Source organism: Phalangium opilio, unplaced genomic scaffold, assembly GCF_054372755.1.
Source record: "Phalangium opilio isolate 3A_F unplaced genomic scaffold, DU_Popi_V2 ptg000063l_1, whole genome shotgun sequence".
In the NCBI taxonomy this organism is placed as follows: Eukaryota; Metazoa; Arthropoda; class Arachnida; order Opiliones; family Phalangiidae; genus Phalangium; species Phalangium opilio.
In genome coordinates this window covers 3,833,682-3,858,401 of record NW_028324180.1, presented here as the reverse complement: position 1 = coordinate 3,858,401, position 24,720 = coordinate 3,833,682, and the positions used below count along the sequence as shown (strand labels likewise).

At 37.8% G+C, this 24,720-nt stretch overlaps 2 long non-coding RNA genes across 2 annotated transcripts; one reads left to right on the top strand and one right to left on the bottom strand.

The window, feature by feature from the left end:
- Window positions 1-1,484: 1,484 nt before the first annotated feature.
- Window positions 1,485-1,800, bottom strand: LOC149662758 (uncharacterized). Its single transcript, XR_016368660.1, has 3 exons — window positions 1,761-1,800; window positions 1,590-1,689; window positions 1,485-1,517 (listed from the first exon to the last, which is right to left on the bottom strand). It is a non-coding gene; the product is annotated as an uncharacterized LOC149662758 (long non-coding RNA).
- Window positions 1,801-3,122: 1,322 nt separating this feature from the next.
- Window positions 3,123-3,665, top strand: LOC149662757 (uncharacterized). The gene is made up of 3 exons (XR_016368659.1): window positions 3,123-3,203; window positions 3,275-3,421; window positions 3,489-3,665. It is a non-coding gene; the product is annotated as an uncharacterized LOC149662757 (long non-coding RNA).
- The last annotated feature ends 21,055 nt before the right edge of the window (window positions 3,666-24,720 follow it).

Sequence of the window (24,720 nt, the reverse complement as noted above, 5' to 3'; positions counted from 1 at the left end):
TTAGCTTCCACCTTTTCCAAAATATTCTCTAATTAATTATCTGACATCTTTTCCAAAATATTTCTATTATTGCTAATAAATTGTTCGTGGTAAGAGGCGGGCTTTTAATACTCATATAAATAATCTTTTTACCTCCAAACAAGGTTGGGTTGGGTTAGGTTAGGTTAGGTTAGGTTACGTTTGGTTAGGTTAGGCTAGGGTAGGTTAGGTTAGGTTAGGTTAGGTTAGGCTAGGGTAGGTGAGGTTCGCCGTAATTAAAACGTAGTTAAAATAAGTGCAGTAATACATTTTCAACTCACATTTATTTTAACAATAATAAGTTGTGAAATTAAAAATATATTTAATGCAAAACCACACAGTATGTCTTCTTCCAGTTCAATAGAATTTCGGTCCAATGGGACTATAATAAAATCGCACCTTTGGCTACGTTCCGTCGAATGGGACCCCCCAAAAAAAACCCTTCTGTCGAATGGGAATTCGGTTCAATGGGACCAAAGCGATATTTTTGTAGCACCCTAGGAGCGAGGGCACGCGGCGTTGCCCGTCAGCCCGTCGGGACATTTTTTATTATTTTTCACGCGGATATCATTCTATAAAGAAGGGTTTTAAGTTTTTGGCCGCCATTTAAAAAGAAGGCAACAAATCGAAGGCGAAAGACCATTCAACCCGCCTATAGGTCAAAGGAAATCAGTGTACTAAATATTTGCGAAATCGTTTGAAACGCGCGGACTCTGTTCCATAGAGAAGATTTTTTACATTTCTGGTCGCCATTTTTTAAGATGGCGTCGGATTGGAAAAATCTTTTATAGTACGCGCCTACTACTTATGAGTAACGTTCCATATATATATCCAATGAACCTGATTTTAAAATTTCAAATGTACCTGATTTTTAAAATAAATCCACAAAACACTTTAAATAAGAAAAAAAAGGTTGTCTTCCTTAAAAATACTTTTAAATAAGCTAATAAATAAGTTATAGTTCATAGAATATTAATACCAAAAACAGCGAAGTCAATATTCCCGCTTTTACGTTTTAAAAATTCTCCACGTATGACGTCACATCTATAGAACGCGGACCATAAGCAGACGAACTTTCGTCAAGAGACAGAAAATTGAAAATTCCTAGCTCCGATCGAGACCCCCTTGACTTTTCCGTACTGGTTACCAGAGAGAACTATAGAACTTGCAAGTGATAAATTTCCAGCATAGAGGCCGTGAAAATTCGGTTGGCTTTCCCATTTGCCCTATAAGAGTTGAGATATACCTTAGGCATTTGTGATTGAAAGAAAACAATGGAAATCTACTAATTACCTTTGCATGTTTTCCACCTGATCCTTCGCAACAATTCCACGTGTAAATGAGGGCGGTAGCTCGCCTATGAACTTTGTAGGTGATGGCTGATTTGCAATATTGGCACTTTGTTCCAAAAGCTTTTTGAACAAGAGATGTCACACAAAACACATAGGTTCCCTTATTATTTCTTCGGCCGTTAGATGTTTAGGTTTTTGCGGCACAGGCTAAAAAGAGTAACATATAAGTATTAATTTGAAATTATAAGAAGATTGAAGAATTAAAGTGGGAGAACTTACTTCATTGTACTCAATTATTAATTCTTCATAATCAGCATCTTTATCGTCATCTTCCGTAAAATCATTTTCAAAATTGAGATCATCACATTCTCCTTCATTACTATAAGTGTTTGCGGAGATTTAGGAAAATTTCTAACAAATTAATTAAACAATATTCCAAAAAAATATTACTCTAGATTTTCAAGTTCGTCTCCCAATGCCTCCTGCTCTAGTTCGTCAGCGCCTCTTTCCATTTCATCTCCATCTTCCTCCCTGAATTAAGGTTGCCCAAATTAGAAAGAACCAAGACTGTAGGATTGTTTTAAGTTTAACACAAATGAAAAGGGCATGTTTACTTTTCAAGCTCTTCCTCCTCTTCCATTTCCACTTCAAATAAGGTACGTTTTGCCCGTTTTGTTGGAGTTCTTTTAACAGGCGTATTAGCCAATGGTGACTCCATAGCCAAACCTAGCCTCTTATAGGTAGGAGTCTCTGGTTTATCTGCAAATAAAAGAAAAAATAAACTCCCGGGCTTAGTTAGGTGAATAAAGCATTGAATATCTACCTTTTGGTGTCACACGCCGATAATGTCTTTGAGGAGGAAACCCTGGAGATGTCATCATCTCAAATGTGGTAATGGGGTCAGTTTGAGTAATTTTCTCAGTGGTATCAAACACACTTTGGGTCCATTTATGACACATTTCCCCCTGGCTTGTTTTCAATAAACATATAAATATATATTAGCCAACAGCATAATAATTACTGTGAAAAAGAGGGTTGGGGGCCTCAAAAACTTACTGCAGTTTGTCAAGCAGGAATGTCACAAATTTATCATTTTGTGATCCTATTCCCATACCCCACCGATTCTTCTCCGTTGTCCATCTTTCAAAAACTGCTTTACTAAGCTTAATTCTATGGATAGGTTCTGCAAAACATAATGGATTTCTAATTTGTCAGACAGTAATTGGTTTAGTTAAATTTTTTACCTTTAGTCGCCATAGTATCTTTACTTATAAATGAATTTCCAAAGCCAAAATTTGAAAGTTTCCTAAGCCTTGGTCAAAACAAACGTTTCACTCACTGTGATATTTTCCTAAACTACAAAAATTTTTCTAATATTTCAGTTACTAGTACTATTAATTCTTAAATTATGTTATGAAAATTATAATAAATGTAACAAAAAATTATAAAAACAGCAACAAATTCGTGTCAACTTTATATTCAAATCGTAACGAACTAGTCTAGTACAGCTCTCTACGACAGCAAAGTTAGAATGTATTTCAAACTTAGAAAACCGTTGCGAAAACCGGATGAAACCGAATCCTGAAAGAAAAAGACGCGACAATATACCCTAAACGGACGCCCTACGCGCGGGTTCTAGCAAGCCATGATTGATATTGTATTGGACAGTCCAGAATAGGGTCTTTGTATGACGTCATATAATTCAGCCAATCGTGGGGTATGGACTTTTTTGGAAATCCTATACAACACTGTCTTCTCCTGGCGCCATCTAGCGTTCCAGATCGGTAATAAACGGCGCCGACGTAACCTTTAATTAAGCAAGAAAAACATGGCGTTTGAGCTGTCGGTTAAAATCAAAATTTTGGATTTGGAATTAAACTGGAGGCTAATTAGGTATGATTTTTATTGTTTTCACAACAAAAAACGTCAATGAAATTTACTAAAATTAATTTTAAATTTAAAAGCCAACAGAATATTTTATTATTAACGAATTTCGCTAAGCTAATTTCGTTAAGCCTCGGTCAAGGTAGCGTTGCCGTTATGTTGATGTTATAGGAATAGGCAACATTAGCTTCGGTTAAGATAAAAGCTAGACATTACGAATACTGTTGGTATGTTCAAATTAATTATTAATCTTACTGGTAGATCAATTAATTACTACATTATTATCTGTGACAGCTAGGACACATCAATCAGCTGTAGTGGTAAATTTTACACCTTGATGAAGAACCCTCCGCTGGCTGAACGCTAGCGACAACTTTTCAAGGGAAATAATGACAAACAGAACTGTATATAGTCTTTCATTTAATAACATTTTATATTTGCATTATTTAAATTTAAATTTTGTATTAAACGTGCAAAATGAATTGGTTCTCTAACATGTTTTCTTAATATTCGACATACTAACGTAGCTTTTGTATTTGAGGGCACGTTTTTTTTAAAGGCGTTTATAACACGATATATAGTTAAAATTAAATTTATTTGGTTTATGTTTAATGTGTAACACACTGTTCAGTGTTACAGTGGTTCTGCAACTAAGCCTTGATTCCGAAATTATCGTAGGTAAATATAAAAGAAACGAAAGTGTTCATTTTCAAAAACTGTTTCAAACTATAACACTTACAGGTCTTGGTTCTGGTTTTAAGGGGATCCATTCTCAAGCTCTTTATTTCATAAGGTTTTTTTTGTTAGGTTAATTAACATACATTTTGGTTAAATATGTAATACACTAGTTTTTGTAAATTTTCAGAAATTAACGGAGCCAAATGTCAAAGAGATGGATTTAATAACCGTATAGATTTATTCATTTAATAACTTTTTTCGATTGAAATTAGGCCTAAAATGTCAGGGGAAAGTCTGGGATATTGAAAATGCGCCTAAAAAGTCTGGGGAAAGTCTGGGAAATTAAAAATGGGCCTAAAAATTCAGGGGAAATTGAAAACGGGCCTAAAAAGTCTGGGACAAGTCTGGGAAATTGAAAATGGGCTTAAAAGTCAGGGACAAGTCTGGAAAATTTAAAATGGGCCTGATAAGTCAGCGACAAGTCTGGGAAATTGAAAATGGGCCTGAAAAGTCTGGGACAAGTCTGGGAAATTGAAAATGGGCCTGAAAAGTCTGGAACAAGTCTGGGAAATTGAAAATGGGCCTGAATAGTCAGGGAAATTGAATAATTAACATAAATTTTGGTTAAATATGTAATACACTAGTTTTTGGTAAGTTTCAGAAATTAACGGAGCCAAATAACAAAGAGATGGATTTAATAGCTTTCATTTGAACATAATTATAACCATCTAGATTTATTCATTTTTTGATTGAAATTAGGCCTAAAAAGTCAGGGAAAAGTCTGGGATATTGAAAATGCGCCTAAAAAGTCTGGGGAAAGTTTGGGAAATTAAAAATGGGCCTAAAAATTCAGGGGAAAGTCTGGGAAATTGAAAATGGCCGGGCCTAAAAAGTCTGGGACAAGTCTGGGAAAGAAATTTATGCGGAAATGGCAGATTACAGATTCTACGGAAGTTAAGGGTCAGTTTCAAAGTACTGATGTAAACTGAGCCAGCTTTTATCATTGCAATAACATTCAAATAAAGGCGGGAAGAATTAAAGGTTCGCTTTAAATTTTAAAAACATGGAACAAAAAAATAAAAAAACAGCTGGAAAAATTGTTTTAAATCATAAATAAAAAATAAAAAAAATTATAATGTTTATACAATTAAAAAATAAAAAAAATAAAATATTTATACAATATATATAAAAATTCGCCTTTTCCAGAACCTACGTGAAACACAATCTCAACATTATTTTTTCATTCAAGAAAAAAAAAATTAACTGTGACTTACAATTATAATGCTTATAATGTTTTTTAGTTTTCTCCGGTGTCAACCTCCATTTTTTTTTCTTCCTCAATTTTTTTATTTTCCTCGATTTTTTTGGCTTTCTCCTCTTTTTCTTCTTTTTTTTCGTCTAATATTTGATGGATATAAAATTAATTGACATTAACTAAGAATATTGTCCTTTGTTCAATCATAGCCCACTTGATCACGCTGGCTGCACGCGCTATAGAAGCCCGCTCAATCGACCCTAAGAATGAGAATAACATAGGTTCGGTCTAAAATTCAAACCCGTCTGGTTTTAACATGGGCGTCTATGGGAGGGGGCCAGTTTTTTCAACGTTTTTGGTCCAAATAGTGCATCCACTGGTTCAAATGTCTTGAATTTTTAACGAGACGTGTATTGAAAGGTTTGACATTATCCTGTAAAATTTAAAGTCTTTAGCTATAATAGTTTTTATTATAAAAAAGAAAAATCATCACATAATAGAGAAATTGATAGTAGAGAAACGTTTCAATTTCTCTACTATGTGATGATTTTTATTTTTTATAATAAAAACTATTATAGCTAAAGACTTTAAATTTTACAGGATAATGTCAAACCATTCAATACACGTCTCGTTAAATATTCAAGAGATTTGAACCAGTGGATGCACTATTTGGACCAAAAACGTTGAAAAAACTGGCCCCCTCCCATAGACGCCCATGTTAAAACCAGACGGGTTTGAAAGTTTAGACCGAACCTATGTGACGCGCCGCATTCGCGAGTTAACATTTAAAAAAAAATGTTTGGACGGGCTTCTAGAGCGCGTGCAGCCAGCGTGCGTGATCAAGTGGGCTATGGTTCAATAAAAGACCCAGGTAAATTTATAAAATTATTTTCTTGTCCTACCTTCCTTATTTGGCCAACTTTTGGCAATATGCCCCGGTTTTTTGCAGTTGTAGCAAATCCTTTTTCCACTCGATTTTCCGCCTCTACGCCCACCTCCTCCCCTACCTCCACGTCCTCCTCCACCACCCCGTCTACCTCCACGTCCCCCTCTTCCTCCACGTCCTCCTCCTCCACGTCCTCCCCCACCATAAAAACTAACGTGGCATCCTTTGTTAAAATGGTTAACAACATTTTCCATTTTCTAAGCCTAAATCAATAAACGATAAATTATTTATTTTAAACAACATAAAAATATCATTATTTTCCATATATTTTTAAACTTGGCAACAAAATTAAGTGTTGCAAATTCTAATTTTACGCCAAAGCTAAAAAATTAGCAAATTATGACATATTTAATTATTATATTTAAGAACTTACTTTCAGTTGAACAATTCACGACTTATAGGTTTGAAAATTAGGCCTAAAATGACCTTAAGCTATTGGCTATCGCCAATGAGATCCTATTGGCTATCGCGAAAAAGTGATGCGCCACCTAGCGGTAATTTTGGTAACTGTTCTAACGGAGTAAGTGTTCCTCCCTGGCGAGTGCCGAGGCTTAAGTTATCATAAGAGGATCATAACATGGCGCCTAGCAAAAAGTATTGCAGTGTCCCACAATGTAATTCTAGATTAAAACTAAGTATCCCTGCAGGCTCGGTTAAGTATGCATAGTTTTTCAAAGGAAATCAAGTTGCGCGAAGAATGGCACCGTATCCTAAAGATTGGACTTTCTGGCATAGTTGCGTCAACTTGTTCTCTTGTAGGCCATAGATTTATTTGTCCTAAGCGAAAGTACATGAAATTTATCCAAGTAACGCAATAATTGGACGCTGTGCTTGGTGAAATACCGAAGCGGTCTGCTAAATCTTTTAAAAAAAGGCCGAGTCGCAGACGCATCAAAACTAGAAGAAACTGATCTTTCACATTCAATTTCTTGTTTCGACCTACAGGTGACATTTTTGGTTTAACCCTCCCACCATTCCAAAAGTTGATGTTTTCTGCATTGGGGCCTGGATTAAGCCGATTATATAAGGCCATAAGTTTATCATAACAGGGCAGGCCAGTGTAAAATAATATATCCTTGTTGTTATCCTTTATTCTGTCTATACTAGGTTTAAGCTCATTATAGCTCTGCTCAGCAATTTTGGCCCTATGCTTTGCATCAAGTGAATCCTTTTCTACTTTTTTGAGTTGATAATTTTTGATAGATACTTTCAAGTTCAGTTCAGCGATGCACGCTTCTAATTCTTTCTCTTTTGCTTCCAACTCTTTCGCTTTCGCTTCCATCTCTATCACTTGCGCTTCCAACTCTTTCACGTTCTTCGAACATTCACAATTACAATAAATGGCTACGGATGACATGTACTCCTCTGTTGAAGTGACAACCGGGATCATTTCTGATACCATATCTTTAACAACAGATTCATCATCTTCGGTATTATTTAAACTTTCAACCACCGTGTCTGTAGAGTCAACTATTTTGGTACCAGTGGTAAAATCCCACGTAAATACCGAAGGAACCGTCCCTTTCTTCAGTATATTCTTGCCATTTCCACGTCCAGGGTCATAATCAGACCTTTTAAAATGTTTTGAACACACATAAATGTACTTTATTGGTTTATAAATGAAGTCTCGGCGGCGGATTTTCTTAAGCCAAAGCAATCTCAAGGATTTGTTTTCTAACGAAGGTAAACTATGGTAGGAAATCTGAAATAAAATTGACAATTATTGGGAATAATTTAAACTCACTTAACTATACTAACAGATTTAGAATTTCCTTTTTGGGTACAGTTCAAAACAGATAAAATCTTGCCTGGGGGGCACCTGGGACTCATTTTGACTAAGGCTTAGCACTCCAGCAATGAAAATGCTTTATTTACAATGATTTAAACTATATTTTTATGATTATCAAGTAGCATACGTTACTAATATTTAAAATTAATGATAATTATTTGATTAAAATAACAGATCTTTTAACTAAATGACTAAAAATACCTCAACCATCAAAATTTTGGAGCCATATTTCATTTTTTAACTTTTTTTTAAACTACGGTAGCGCCGCCTTTTAAGAGATCCGCGCATAACGATCTTATCCCCGCCCCTGGAAGTTCGTCTTCATTTCCGAATTTGTCTATGCAGTTTACATTTCAAGAAGACTGATTACTTTTTTCCTAGTATGTTCTTTTTTTATTTATTAAGAATTTAAGACCAGCATTTAATGTACTTGTATTTCAGATATACCGACAGGGAAAAAAAAATAAAACTTGGAACTTACCCTTCACAATGTTTGCCTATATTGACCAAGGGAAAAATTATTTCCGAAGATATTAGAAAGAAAGTTAATGGAAAGAAAAAAAGGGCTGATAATCGACAAATAAAAATTAAAAGTGATGCAGAACCTTCAACTTATAGGCAGTCGAGTTCAATGCTCCCGAAACTGAAGTCTGTGAGCCCTTACATCAAGAGAAAAAAGATGTTTCAGTGCAAGTAAACACCTACTTTTCTCAATCCTTTAATATTATGAATTCTGTTAAAACTGAGAAAGATTTAAGCCGTATGACCAGTATCACCAGGAGTTCATAATAACCCCCCTTCGGGGGGGGGAAGTACGAAACTTGCCATAGAGCTAATGGTAAAAATCGCGAACAACAAGATTTTGTCGTTGCGCATATAAAGGACTAGCCTGTTGATGGACATACAACTTTACAGTAGATTGTAGTAGTATCTATACTCCTTGGTTTTCATTCCAAAACTTGGCAGGGATCTCCGTCGTTAAGTAAAATGGCGAGAATGTGGACGTAGAAACACGATGGAATTCTTATATTAAAGATACTGGGAATCAATTTGTCCATACCGTTTTAATTTAACCGCGGAATTCTCACACATATCACAAGAAAACAATAATGACTATCGTTTAAATGTTTTGTAGAAAACTAGAAACCATCGCAAAGCCAACTTCTTAGCCAAGGCTTAATGTACACCGCGGCTGCCCGCGCCGACAGACGTGAGACTCGACTCGCGAGCCATTTTCGCTCCCAAAATCACAAGATAAAAATAGTGCTAACCCGGAATATGGGAAATTAATGCGCGTGGGCGCTAAACATTGGGGTAACTATTTCTTTGGGAGTTAAGCGGTGTATAAATCCGCTGAGCTTTACGGCGAAACTTTGTTGTTACCGGCTTTTTAACCAGTTTCGTACTTCCCCCCCCCGAAGGGGGGTTATTATGAACTTATGGTATCACCAATTTTAAATTATTTTATGCCATTGTGGAATCTATGACAATGTTAATAAATTTCAAAGCTCAGATCCCAATAGAAGGACTATCTCTTCTCCTTTTAATTAAAATTAAACTAAACTTGTCGTTCCCAGTTCTTTCTACTATGTTTAATATGGCAGATACCAGTTGCCGCAGATACTTTAAACAAACAGTGTTTATAGTCGTGGATGTTTTTAAATGTGCAAATTACCAAAAGCAAGAATGCATGTAGAGAGAGTGATACAAAGATTGAAACTTTTTTCAATCTTTAATGAAAAACTGGATTGCGAGATGACGTCTCTCATTAACCCCATGTTTTTGATTGCAGCTGGTATTGTAAACTTGTCATCACCAATATTTGATGAAGTTAGATTTTAATAAAATGGACATTTGGTTTTTTAAAAAATTATTTTAATTGTGACTCAATTTTACAATTTTATCCCACTAATTTTAGCAACAAGAAAATAAAATAAACGTGTTTTAACTTTTTAACCAATACAAAAAAATCTGTCTCTTTTTACAACTGTGACACTTATGTCGTCGTTGAATTTTTTTCCTTTAAGCCAGCGCTTCTCAAACTTTTTAATCTTGCGGACCGGTTTTTTCTTTCAACTATGTATGACGGACCAGATATATTTTTTGTTTGGTATAAAGTGCAATTTTCCAAGTTTAATGAATGAGAAAATGGTAAACACATTAGTAGTTTATTTATATACGTGTGTAAACCATTATTATGAGATTACAACTTAAAGAGTTTGTGGATGACGAGTGCTATAATTTTCGTCATCCAAAAACTTAAAATACGAAAAAAATCCTTGAAAAATCTAGTTTATTATGATATGTTTACTTTTGTATTTGGTTTCGTAGAAATTTGTACATTGCAATCAAAGTTTTGTGTTTGGAAAAGGCCTAGCTAAATTTTGTTTCGTTTGATGACGTAGTAAGGAGAAATTTTCTCTCTTGATGTCGCTCACGTGACCCCTGTTAGTGTCTCAGCGCCGCGTTAAGCCTATTTTATTCAGATTCGCACGGCATTAGTAGACTCGGGAGTCTCGGGCGCGCGCTTGGCTTTTCCGCGAGATGCCGTGAGTGACGTAGCGAGGAGAAATACCCGCCAAAAACTTCTCCCCAAATTTTCTTTTGCCCCCAAATTTCAAGTTTTCGAAGTGTTTTTTCTGTGTTTTCCCTCCTATTTAAATATTTATTAAGCATATTTTTGGAATCAGAAGAATTTAAACTCTCAAAAAAGTACGGTTTTCTTTAGATTTGAGATAATTTTTAAATCAGTTCGGTATTCCTTTAATGGCAAGGATGAGCCACTGGGCCTCTTTTCACCATCCCTTACCAAAAAATGTGAACTATTCTCCAACAACAAAATAGATGTTCAATTTTTTTAGAAACCATATTTTTTAACAGAATGGGTACTAACGGTATAAAAATTAGTACAGATATAACGGAAAACGCTTAAATTTCAAATAGTGAATAAGCTTAATATGCTAAAATAATAGACGTTGAGTCGCAGAGATCTTATGAAAAAGATATTTCTCGGGCACGCCTCTCATTAGTCAGAACTTGGTGACACCTAGCGGGGTTCGTAAAATAAACCGAGGCCAATTCTACTTTAACTAAAGGGGTTAGGTCAAAAAGGGTAACTATAATGGAACAGCTCGATCTCTAACTCTCGCGCACCTAAATCGGCGCATGTGATCCGTTAAGATGAAAATTCAAGAAGGTAAATACGACTTTGGTCTTTTTTATCTTTACTGATATAAGGAGGGACTAGAAACAGAGAAACGGCCGTTTATAGCAGGGAAAGGCAGAGTCTGCCGGCGCTTGCCTACGGACCGGCAGCCGCATGTCCGCGGACCGGTGCCGGTCCACGGACCACAGTTTGAGAAGCGCTGTCCTAAATGATTATTTTCAATTTCCTGGTGGTTATAAATCCACTCGGAAAATAATATACCTTTTGAGAGTGCACACAAATATTTCTTGTTATTATATGCAGGCTTATGATTAAGCATACACGTCACCATCGGACCATCCCCATCGATTTCGTTAGCTTTTGGACATCCTACTCCATTTAAGTCTATAACTTCTCGATTAATAATGATCAACAAAAAGAAACATTTTTCCTCCCCTTTACAGAATACGCGGTCGTAGCCTTGAACTGCAGATCGGAGGCACTCGCCGAGTTTTTCGTAGGGGGTTACCCACAATCCCATTCCAGGCCGTGCAGGTTGTTTAGAAGCCACCTGTTCTGACGCACAGTGTCGTATGTAAGTTTTTTTTCACTGTATGGGGGCGCGAAAGACAGTGAACCAACACTCGGTGTTTTCCCTACGGTTGTAACGGCCACCTCTTTGACTATTTGTTCCCGTTCAACTCCAACAATTCGCCCGGTAAGAAAATCAAAGTCAACGACCACGGATTTCTTAAGCCTTAGTGAGGGTTAAAAAAAACCTCCGATTAACATCGATATTTACGATTCAAACTTTAACTTTAAAAAAAACCATGTCGACAAAAATTATACTTACATTGTACTTGATGGCTGTTACCTTCCTTCCTCGTCGAGCTTGAGTGAGATTGTGATGGTGGTTTAACTTGGGGTATCGGCTTTTTATACTATTTAATAAGATCAGCATCCTAGCTTCGACTGTACATTAATGGTGTTTACGCCGTGGGTTTTTTCAAGAAGATTATTCTCGAACAATCTACAACTTTGACTGTACATTTTACGGCATGGCCTTAAACAACGCTAACCTGGGTTTTATGGTGAACTCTAATTTTTCTAGAATAATCTAGTGACTTGGGTTTTACGGGAAATATATTTTTTCCCAGTAGGGATTTTTGGGGATTCTTTCTTTTCCCCCAAAGTTATCTGGAGTTTCATCCTCCCTTAACCATTTGATTAATACGGGAGAAATAATGGTTCGTATTTTAATCTAATTAACATATTAAAATATTGTTCATTTCTTAAATCATAATTCACCCTATCTTCATACTCCAATGTATGTACTTCTACATCCGAGAATCGAACACGCTTCATTGACCTGTCTATCAAAAACACCCCTTACAGGTGCGAGAGCACGGTGCGTCAATCAAAAACGCCCCCTTGCAGGTCTGAGAGAAGGGTGCGTCAATCAAAAGGCTTACGTACAAAGTCTCCCCCACCATTTTGTTTTCTCATCCGCCATCTTGCAATCCTCAATCCTCCCTGCCTTCCACTGTACTGTTTTGGGATCGGCATTTATGTACAACTGACATCTTTTCTTTTGATGAACTCCTCAAGTGTGATGTACTTCCAGCTCAAAACCTGATCCATCCTGTTTTACCAGCACGTATAAACGGGAAGCTCACATTCCCTCTATGCTACACTTGTTGCAAAACACAATTTGAAAGCGATGGTATTCATTCCCAAGAGCAGAGAGAACTACGGGGGGGGGGGGTTACCGATGAATAAAGATATGCCGTACAACGGGGTATAAAATCAGCCGCATGTACGAGGCCTGGCCATACCAAATAACACAATACAATCCCGAGACTAAACAGGGTGGTCTTTTTAAAGACTATGTCAACTCCTTCCTCGAGTATAAAACCTTGACTAGCGGATTCTATGCCGATTGCGTCGCCCAGGAGGACAAGGAAAACTATGTGAGGAATTATATAGAAGTCGAAGGGATAGATTTAGATATAGATAAAATTGGAAAGAACGAGGGGTTGAGATGCCTAAGTAAACTTATGCTGAACTATTTTTGGGGGAAATACCAGACACGTCACCACAGACATTATAAAAGATGCCAAGACTCTATATCAACTACTTCTTGACCCAGACAAAGAGGTCAAAACGCTATTGACTTTAAAGGACAATACTATTCTCGTCAAATCAGAAGATCTTGCGGAAAACGAGATAGCCCATAAACACACAAATGTCGTTATAGCTTGCTATACTACGACTACGGCTCGCCTTCACCTCTTAAAACATCTCGAGATGGTGGGTGACCTAAGCTACTACATGCCATATCTACAGCCATATCTACCTCTGCCCAGATGGCGTCCCTATACTACCTACAGGAGATTATCTTGGCGAGCTGAAGAATGAGTTAGAACCATAAGGGAAAGATGCTTATATTTGTGAGTTTGGCAGTGCAGGAGCAAAAAATGACTCCATGAACATTTACGACCCCGCAACAGAAAAAATCACCAATTTAATTAAAGTTAGAGGATTCAACCTAAATTCATCAACAGAAAATCACGTCAATTCTGATATTAGGAAAAAACTATTAGGGGTAAACAACCATGGCAAACCAGTAATGAGCTCAGTACAAGTTCCCATTGGCCCCCAAATTCGACGATTACCTAATCACACTTTAATTACAACGGATCAAACAAAAACATATCAAGTAGTCGTTGACAAAGTCAGAGTTTTCCCCGATTACACTACCACACCTTATGGTTATCTTAAGTAAACCCTCAATTTAATCTGGCCCAATTTAAAAGTCATATATTCCTTCAAGCCTATACAATCAATGAATCAAATATTGACAGGTTGAGGAAAAAAAGAGGACAGAGATCGGGAAACCCCAGCTCTTAACAGTGGCCGCCATTGTTGTAAGCCATTCTGGGTGCATAGTCTCTTTTCATTTATGTTACCTTTAATCTTCATGCCAGATTTCTGTTTGGTAGTTTCTTCTTCCTAATTTTCATTATCTATAATTCAAATATATGCATGATTTTAATTTTTTTATGTTCTATAGACAAACAATTTTCAATAAACCGACGCATGGCGACAATGTATATTCTTTTTCAAAAGTCTTTGTCCGTTGATTCTTTTCGCAAAAATTCAATAACTCAAGAAACGATGATCACAGAGAATTGATTATTTACAATTAGATACACATTTCAGTTCTTCATCAATTGAGACACAGTTTGAAGGCGTGGGTCCAAGCACGCGCTAAAAACGCGAATTTTTCTAAAATCTGAAAATTATTTGTAAATATTCGTTTTTGGAGAAAATATATGTGATATTCGTTATCAGCGGGGTCGATTCATATTTAGAAAGAGTCTTCAGTTTTCTGCTATCTTTATTGTTTCGCTAGACAGTTCAATTTGTTTAAATTTATAAAATTGAGAACCATCTACGTTCCACAAAGATTAAAAATGAAAACTTTTCCCAGATACCTAGAAAGTCCCATATAGGGTGTTTCTTCTGTCTTTTTGTTCAAATGACGCATTAGTGAAGTCCAGCTAACTATTTATTATGTTCTGGAGTTTACATATTTAGTATTTCCAGAATAATAAAAATCAGACGTAATTAGCCTTCAGTTTAATTCCTAATCCAAAATTTTGGTTTAAACAGAGCTAAAAAACGCCATGTTTTTATTGCTTAATCGCCCTCTAACGGCGTGAATCACGACAAAAACGCCGTAAGTCCAATATAAAAAACTAGGGCTAAAATGCGTGTCTCTAACAGCGGTAAAACGCCATAACTTCAATACCCAAAACAACGTAAGTCACAGTAAGTGTTTTTAATGATAAAAATCAATACTTAAACTTAATTATTCATAATGAAACTATGGGAAGGCACATTACTGGACTGCTATCTTTCATTTAAGATGGTTCGCAAACGTAACGAATGAATAGTTTTCTTTATACACTATCCCAATTAAGGTCATTTTTCTAAAAAATCCCAGGTTATCTCTATGGAAGAATATAGTATTTTTCACCAAATATCGGATTAATTTTATGGACTCTAAAACCACCCTTAACAACTTTATTCTTTATAGAATTAACTATACGATGGATTTTTTTGAAATTTTAACCACAAAATTAGGGCCCGAATTTTAGTTCACTGGCAAAATTTCAAAGCAGCAAACACAATACGAAAAAAGTTACGGTCAATCAAATAACCCTCCTTTAGCATTAGAGGCAGTATCAAGTCTTATCTAAGAGAGCGACAGCCCTCCTAGAATAAGTCGTATATACACCTCCGTGGCCTTTCCAGTTGGTCAAAGGTATGGGTCGGGTAACGCCAACGTATCACGCAAGTGTCCAACCTCACCGGAGGCACAGAAAATACTTTTCCGGCCAGGAAGGGCCGACTGAGGGAGGCGCTGTAAAAGAATGTCCCTCAAGAACTCTCATGGGGTGCGAAGTGCACGTACCCAAGGGGCGGGTTATCCCTAGGGGAAGAGAGTGGTCGTGACTTAGCACACCAAGCACGAACTCGGACTAGGTCTAGGGAGCCCGTACCCGGCCCTATCCCGGCGGGGTGTCAACTTGTCGGGATATTAAAATCAGGCAATGTATGACTCAAATCAAAGCAAAGAAGAGGGCTCAGTGCGATTAGCTGAGTCCCCTGTCCATACCATTGCTGCGATTTTACCTACTCCAAGCGGGATTACTGAATTCCACTATCGATGTGACACCTGTCTCAGAGCTTTTAGCTCAAAGAGTGGCCTTGGGCTACATAGACGCTCCGCTTATTTGGTAGAATATAATGAGGGTATTTCTACCGAGCGTTCCCATAAAAGATGGTCTAAAGAGAAATTGTCCCTGCTTGCCTCGCAGGAGGCCGAGTTGCAATTGGCGGATACTCGGTATATTAAAAGGGCTTTATTGGAAAAATTCCCCGAGAGAACATTAGAATCCTTGAAGGACCATCGGCGAAACCCTGCCCACAAAATTAAGGTGACGGAATTCGTTCACCTGTTCTCGCAATCGGGGTCTCCTGATGTGCAAACTTTTCTTTTCAGCCATACTGACAATAACACTGATATGTCAAGGGTGACCACGACGGCTTCGGTCGTTGGGGACGTGGGAACCCCCGATGCCTTCTTCACATCGGTAAACCCGGCTGACTCACCGGGCTTTATTGACATTGCGACACCCCCACCCAGCCCATTAAACCCAGCTCTAGACGGTGCGATGAATTCCAGGGAGGAAATGCCGGCTCCCGCAGGTGAGCCGTTGTTAATGCCCGATTATCTCAAGTTGGCCCAGGAAAGCCTTCTTAAAGAGAAATCAGGATTAACACAAAAAGAGACGGGACTGGATTCCATCATTGAAGGTGCCGTTGCAGGTCACGATATCATCACCGATCTAAACGATTGGTATATATCCGTGTTTTGTAAGACCAATGTCGTTTCCTCTTCAAAAACGGTTGCTCCCACCAACCGCAAACCATCAACAGCCAAAGAAATCGGCTAGAGACAGCCGTAAAAAGCGAAGAGAGGCCGCTAAGGTTTCTAAGAAACAACTTAAAAGGCAACAATTTGCTCGGGTTCAGCAATTGTTTAAGAGCGATGCCACACGATGCGCCAATCTTGTATTGGGTGATTCTTTGGAGTCACAGCGGAAGAGCCCCCCAGTTGGGGAGTTTTCCAAATATTGGGACCAAGTATTTTCGAGTGATTCTCCCCGTGTCTAGCGGATGTGGATTTTCGGCCTCCTGTCTTCCACTTCTGGGATCCGTTCTCAGTTGAGGAACTTTCAGTTGCCAAGCCCCGGCTTGCGTCGCCCGCCAGTCCGGATGGGGTTTCTGTTCGCTTAATGCTGGGAATGCCGCTTCGCATCGTTCAGAAGTTGTTCAATCTTTTCATCTTTGTGGACCAATTACCACCAGTTCCGTTGCAAAATAGAACCATTTTCATCCCAAAGACGGATGATATCGAGGACGTCTCGAAGTTTCTTCCCATCACGGTTTCGTCCGTGTTTGCACGATGGTTTCATCGGGTGTTAGCTAACCGACTCCGAAGCTCGATTAGTATCAATGAGAGGCAGAAGGGTTTCATTGCAGTAGACGGCAACGTGGAAAATGTACTCTTGCTGCATGAGGTTATCAGAAGCTCGTTCTTACATACGAAAGAGCTTCATATTGCGACGTTGCACTTAGCGGCCTTTGATTCTGTCTCGCATGGGGCTAGGCGAGTGGGGCTTCCGCCCCGGTTTCTGTCTCACCTCAACCATCTTTACACGTATTCCACAGCGATGTTTCAGTCAGCAGGCAAATTTTCTAAGCCGTTTCCTCTTTATACTAGGAGACCCCTTTATTTTTCAACTATGTAATAGATATTGTTTTGGAACGGTTCCCCAAGCACATTGGGTTCCGTGTCAACAAGTCGACTGTGCCTCTTAATGCCGCTGCCTTTGCTGATGACTTGAATCAACTGGCATCCTCTCGGGTGGGGCTACAAAAGTTGTTGGACATCATGTCCTCTTCTTTTGCCGAGATGGGTTTAGCCGTGAACGTCTCCAAAAGCCACACTCTCTCTCGTCCCTTCGGGTCGAGAGAAGAAGATTAAAATCGTAAGTGACGAAACCCCTTTTCCATCGGGGGTGTTCCATTACCAACCATTAAAGTCAATGAAGCTTGGGCTTATCTCGGAATCCAGTTCCAGGCATCCGGGATAAAATCTTGTAGAGACTTCGACTTAAGACCTGGACTTTGCCTTCTTCGGAAAGCACCACTCAAGCCTTATCAAAGGTTGAATATCCTGGTGTAGCCTTTGCTACCAGTTGGAACTAGGTCGTCCGACCATAGGCCAACTTAATAAGGTTGACACGCATGTTCGTCAAACCGTCGGGGATTGGCTGCGGCTTCTTGCAGAACGCCGAACGCGTATATTCATGCCTCACTAAAGGACGGTGGCATGCCCTCCTTTAGGTGGAAAGTACCAAGCCTAACCCTATTTAAGCTAAGTAAACTCAAAGAGTCTCGTGACGCAATGGTGGTGGAGTTCACGAAGACCTCCAACTTCTCCAAATATATTAGGAGAATTGAGAAAATGGCTTTCGATAAGATACTCAAGCTTCAGACGAGGGAAGCGATTCGAATACGCTGGGCTACTAGACCCTTAAATTATTGTGGGAAGAGCAGGGGAGCCAACTCAGGATTTGACCGAAGAAATAGAAAGACGTAGTGAGGTTTCACATTCCCAAGATGAGGATCCCAATGAAGATACCTCCACAGAAGAGCTTTCCAAATGAAAGTAGCCTAAGTCAATCTTTGTTAATTGGCCCGATTTCTTTTAAGCCTCCTTTAACATAAAGCATCTGAGGAGAAATATTGCATGCACGATTGATTTGAATGAAAGCCCCCCTTTTTACCTCTCCGAGTGACGTATGTCACGGAGAGGTATTACACCGGCCGTGTCTGTCTGTCTGTCTGTGTGTCTGTGTGTCTGTCTGTCTGTCAGACCCCACGTGACCGCGTTCGCAGTTTACAAATCGGAGCAAACAAATACCCGATTTCCGGAACGCGTTCGCGGTTCACGGAAATTTGGCTATTCATCTACCAACACCAGTTTTTACTAACTGGCTTCTAAGGACCACAATCTGCTAGTCTTTGTCCATTCCACATGGACACTAGTCTGTACTTGCTAGCTTCCAAGCACAACCATCTTCTGTTCTTCGTCAATTTCACCTTGACACCAGCTTCTATGCACCACCATCTTCTGTTCTTCGTCAAATCCACATTGACACCAGCTTCTATGCACCACCATCATCTGTTCTTCGTCAATTCCACATTGACACCAGCTTCTATGCACCACCATCTTCAGGTCTTTGTCCATTCCACATGGACGCCAGTCAGTCCATTCTGGCTTCTTTTCCTTCGTCATCGTTTGGTTTCAAGATATACGCGGCGATCGGCTAGGGTTACGAGAAACGTCTAGCCTCCCAATGGCAGGGTTTCCACCATCGGTTCACGCGAATGCGTTTTTATCTATTATTGGTTTCAAGATATACGCGGCGATCGGCTAGGGTTACGAGAAACGTCTAGCCTCCCAATGGCAGGGCTTCCACCATCGGTTCACGCGAATGCGTTTTTATCTATTATTATAATGGAAACGAATCTTATATATACCCCAAAATTTGAAAAAAGCGGGCAAGAGGGGTACCCTTCACTTTAAACGTCAATATTTGCAAAGTTTCGAAAGATTATAGGAACAACTTTATTTTAAACGATTTAACTATTTTTAATGTTATTTACTGGCGATTAAAATAATTAAAAATAATTATATTTATTTTAATATTAAAGATAAACCCAAGTACCGAAGTCGTTAAATCATTGCCTCCTATATCTATCAAGGCCCGTGCATTGCGTTATATTTCCTACATTGCCTCCTGTATTTATCAAGGCCCAGGCATTGTGATATATTTCCTTCATTCCCTCCTATATCCAACAAGGCCCGTGCGTTGTGATATATTTCCTTCATTGCCTCCTATATCTATCGAGGCCCTGCATTGCGATATATTTTTGAGAACAACAACCAAAATGGGAAGCTCCTCTCAGAACCATAATAATTTGTTTTCTCTGTTATATGAAATGAAAATATGGATAATATTTTCGGCAATTCGATTTGAATGGCTCTTTCTGATGTATCATTCTCTCAGCACTGTTCATAATGGACAGGAACGTAGAGATTCGAGACACTAGGAATTACGATAGTGTTTCAAATCCTCTGTAATGAGGGCTTAAAGGCTTGGAGTGAGTCGAAAGATAAATACACATCCTATTTTTTAGTTGTACCATGCGTAATACAATGTTGCCAGGCGTTTATTGAAGGATGCTTGGGTACTAGTACAGACTGTTACGTCTACCAAGTTTCCTAGCATCCAACAATAAATAGGATTCATAAAAGCCAGTGTTACGCTCATGTCATGGGTCAAGTCGTTAAATATATCGACGCAGTTAAATAGCTGATGGCATTATTTTCTCCACTTTCTCATTGCGTTTTGAGAGGAAGTTCAACTTTGGCACGGACGACAGATGGCGCTCTTAACCTTCCACCCCCAAAAATCGCTGTTGTGTGCTCGATTTCCCCTTCCGCGTTTTTTCGTTATAAACTTAACTGTTAAGATAAAATTTCATATTTCCTAAGACAGATAAGCTTCTACTCCTTTCATCTTACTCCCAGTTAGATTTAACCTTGTTAAAACATAATCAGATGAATTTGAGTTACAATGTCGTAAAATCCTGTGCATACAGTTACCTAGGAGTGATAGAGACATTTTTAACGATGCCTAGAGATGATTAACTTAAGCGAAATTGTTTTACGTTCGAATAAAAATACCGCTTCCAGTTGTGGGTTTATAGTACTCCTTGTTTGTGTAAGATTAGTGAAGCTGTAGAGCGTAATCATGGTAAACGCTTAAAAATATATATTTTCAATAAAAACACCGCTTCCACTAGTGGATTTATACTCCTTGTGTTTGTGTAAGATTGGTGTAGGTGTAGAGAGTAATCATTATAAACGCTTAAAAATATATTTTCAAAAATGAAGAATATAGAACATTTATTTTGTATCAAAAAATATTTTGGTGCTAAGATTGCTTTAGAAAAATCCAAACGGCTAGGTATTGGTAAAAAAGACATGTGTAAGCTATTTGTAGATGAGATAATGTTTTAAATGTTTTAAATGAGGCTAAAACTTCCACTATTGTGTCTAAAAAAGTGTTGACAATGTATATTTTTTAAATATGACGGAATTGCGGTTGATATGATAGCGCCCTATTTGCGAAACCTTTTTTTAAACAGTTGAATCACTCTTTGATAGAATTTCAAGAGAAGAAGTTAAGCGTTAAATTTGCTCGATTAATTTGGTTCGGAAAATAATATATTTAAGCGCTACGTATTACTGAAGGAGATTGATTTTGCCAATCTTTGTGAGTATTTAACTGTTTAATAATTATTTTGGTTAAGTGGGAGCCTAGCTTATGTGTGATTGGGTTGTGGCTTCCATGTTTTGGGGACATTTGCTTTTTGTGTGGCGAGGTATGATTCAGCTTTGATATGGACAAATGTTACAAATCATACTGGTATACTAAGAATACGGTTAAGGTATAGCGAGAGAGTAGAGTTTCCACAGCAATTGAGAGATATTGAAAAGGATTGAACAATTGACTATTTTAAAATTGAATTCCTGCACTTGCAAAGAATTAAAAAAAGCGATAGATGCATATATTAAGGTTGTTTAAGGCAGCGCTTCTCAAACTTTTTAATCTTGCGGACCGGTTTTTTCTTTCAACTATGTATGACGGACCAGATATATTTTTTGTTTGGTATAAAGTGCAATTTTCCAAGTTTAATGAATGAGAAAATGGTAAACACATTAGTAGTTTATTTATATACGTGTGTAAACCATTATTATGAGATTACAACTTAAAGAGTTTGTGGATGACGAGTGCTATAATTTTCGTCATCCAAAAACTTAAAATACGAAAAAAATCCTTGAAAAATCTAGTTTATTATGATATGTTTACTTTTGTATTTGGTTTCGTAGAAATTTGTACATTGCAATCAAAGTTTTGTGTTTGGAAAAGGCCTAGCTAAATTTTGTTTCGTTTGATGACGTAGTAAGGAGAAATTTTCTCTCTTGATGTCGCTCACGTGACCCCTGTTAGTGTCTCAGCGCCGCGTTAAGCCTATTTTATTCAGATTCGCACGGCATTAGTAGACTCGGGAGTCTCGGGCGCGCGCTTGGCTTTTCCGCGAGATGCCGTGAGTGACGTAGCGAGGAGAAATACCCGCCAAAAACTTCTCCCCAAATTTTCTTTTGCCCCCAAATTTCAAGTTTTCGAAGTGTTTTTTCTGTGTTTTCCCTCCTATTTAAATATTTATTAAGCATATTTTTGGAATCAGAAGAATTTAAACTCTCAAAAAAGTACGGTTTTCTTTAGATTTGAGATAATTTTTAAATCAGTTCGGTATTCCTTTAATGGCAAGGATGAGCCACTGGGCCTCTTTTCACCATCCCTTACCAAAAAATGTGAACTATTCTCCAACAACAAAATAGATGTTCAATTTTTTTAGAAACCATATTTTTTAACAGAATGGGTACTAACGGTATAAAAATTAGTACAGATATAACGGAAAACGCTTAAATTTCAAATAGTGAATAAGCTTAATATGCTAAAATAATAGACGTTGAGTCGCAGAGATCTTATGAAAAAGATATTTCTCGGGCACGCCTCTCATTAGTCAGAACTTGGTGACACCTAGCGGGGTTCGTAAAATAAACCGAGGCCAATTCTACTTTAACTAAAGGGGTTAGGTCAAAAAGGGTAACTATAATGGAACAGCTCGATCTCTAACTCTCGCGCACCTAAATCGGCGCATGTGATCCGTTAAGATGAAAATTCAAGAAGGTAAATACGACTTTGGTCTTTTTTATCTTTACTGATATAAGGAGGGACTAGAAACAGAGAAACGGCCGTTTATAGCAGGGAAAGGCAGAGTCTGCCGGCGCTTGCCTACGGACCGGCAGCCGCATGTCCGCGGACCGGTGCCGGTCCACGGACCACAGTTTGAGAAGCGCTGCTTTAAGCGACATTGTTCAAAATTTAAAAATGCCATTCCCCAACAGAATCTGTCCGTAATATTTATGTTTCTTCTTCAAAACATAATTCTCTCCGTCCACTTTTTGATTAAGTCAGCAATTGACAGGGTGGCTCCTTTTGTGGGACACCTTATTTCCTATAACAATACAGTGCTCGTATATATTGAGTAGCACATCGCGGCAGAGAATCTTTCCCATCTCTCCAACATCCACTTCTGATCTTTTTCTTCTTTCGCTTGCTTAATTATTTTAGAGTGTAGATCCTTTGCAATTTCTTTAAAACGGCAAAACTACTCACTGTTCACTTTGAGTTTACATTGTTGGCCCAATGAAGTTGCGCTTACGTCCTCAAGAGGCTCAAGTACTAAAACAACCAAACAGTGCTTTCATTTTCCCCTTTATCTTTACCTTTCAATTGACTGATTATTTGATTGAAAGATTATCTGCGACAAAATCTTTGGACAGCTTGACTAGAGAGGGGAATTCAAAGTTACTCTCACGAAACCTAAAATGCCAATTGACAGCGGGTAAAATTTTACAATTGAAAAGGCAATTATATTCTGCATACAATTACCATCTTACAGGGATGGTTAGTGAATTTAAAGATATTGCCGGGAGAGTCCAAAAAGTTGGGTCTGTTAATCAGGACAATTTAACGGATGTAGTGGGTGGTAAAAGGCTTCACAGTAGTCTCAAAGAGGCCTATTTCCATAAAACCACCTATTACCCAATTGGAAATAATGGAAAAATGTTGAAAAATGACCACGAATTACGCTATGCCAAAGTTATCCAATTGGATGCTGATGGTCATGTACAGTCCCGGACAAAAGTTTCTGGACATTTTCATTTGGCTGCCATTTTGTTCCTATTTAATAATAATTTATTTATTTTTTTTTTCCACTACGGTCTTGCCCATTACAATTCAAGGCCAAGTCAAAAAATGACTTTTAGCCGTATTCCATATTTTATACATAGTTGTTTAATCATTCCTTTTATTTTGTTTTCATTAATGTTATGTTTACTTTTAATATATTTAGTTGTAATATATTAGTTTAAGTATAGGAACAAAGGGTGTTGGACACTAGTGAATTGAAATTTTAAAATTACGATTAAGCATAATAACGAAAAAAGAGGAAAATCTACACTTAATTACACATTAGTTTAAATGAGTTATAAAGTAAAGTTAAAAATTAGGGTCGATATATTTCTAGAATTTTTAGACGTTAGAGTAGATAGATTTCTAGAATTAGATTGAAACATTAACCGTTCTCATATGTTACCATTTAATGTTATTCGATTTAAAATATACTGCCGCGCTACAGTTTTAATTTACCTATGCTTATATTTAGGGAAGAGTTTAGGTCATTGAATTGCTTGGTCATTTTACAAAAGATAGAATTGAATTTTGTTGAGGTGCGCGCGTATTCTATTTCCAATAGTAGGTATTGTCGTGTATGGTGCTCGGACGGTGTTCGTAAAAGAAACGGGTTAAATATGTTAGATTTTAGTGATTTAAAAATCAGTAATAAACAAGCAAATTCATATAGTTGATAGATAGAAAGGACCTGGAGGGATTTAAATATCGGGGCGGTTGGAGCCAGGTATGGTTTATTGTCCACTATTCTTAGAGCTCTTTTTTGAAGTATTAGTAGTCGATTCAAATTGTATTTTGATGTGTTGCCCCATGAGCTAGAGTAACAAAATAGGACTTTCTAAATAGGTTTACTTCTCAAACTTATTTTAAAATTACAAATGACACTGTGGCGCTAATAGGGCGTTAGCCATAGCGGAAATAGTAAAGCCCCCGATAATGACGTTACGAAATAATGCTTCAAATGGATCAACAATGCTATCGTTGCACGCGTCTTGTCACGTAGAATCCGAAACTATTTTCAAATTGTAAATCGGTTCAGAAAATCAAAAGTTATAACAAAAAACGTGACGTTCAAAACAACAGCAAATAAGCCTAACAATTATTAATTTTATCTATATCAACTTAGCTCCGTATTAAATATTACGATCAGAAAAACAAGATGTTCCAACCCGAGAATTTTTAG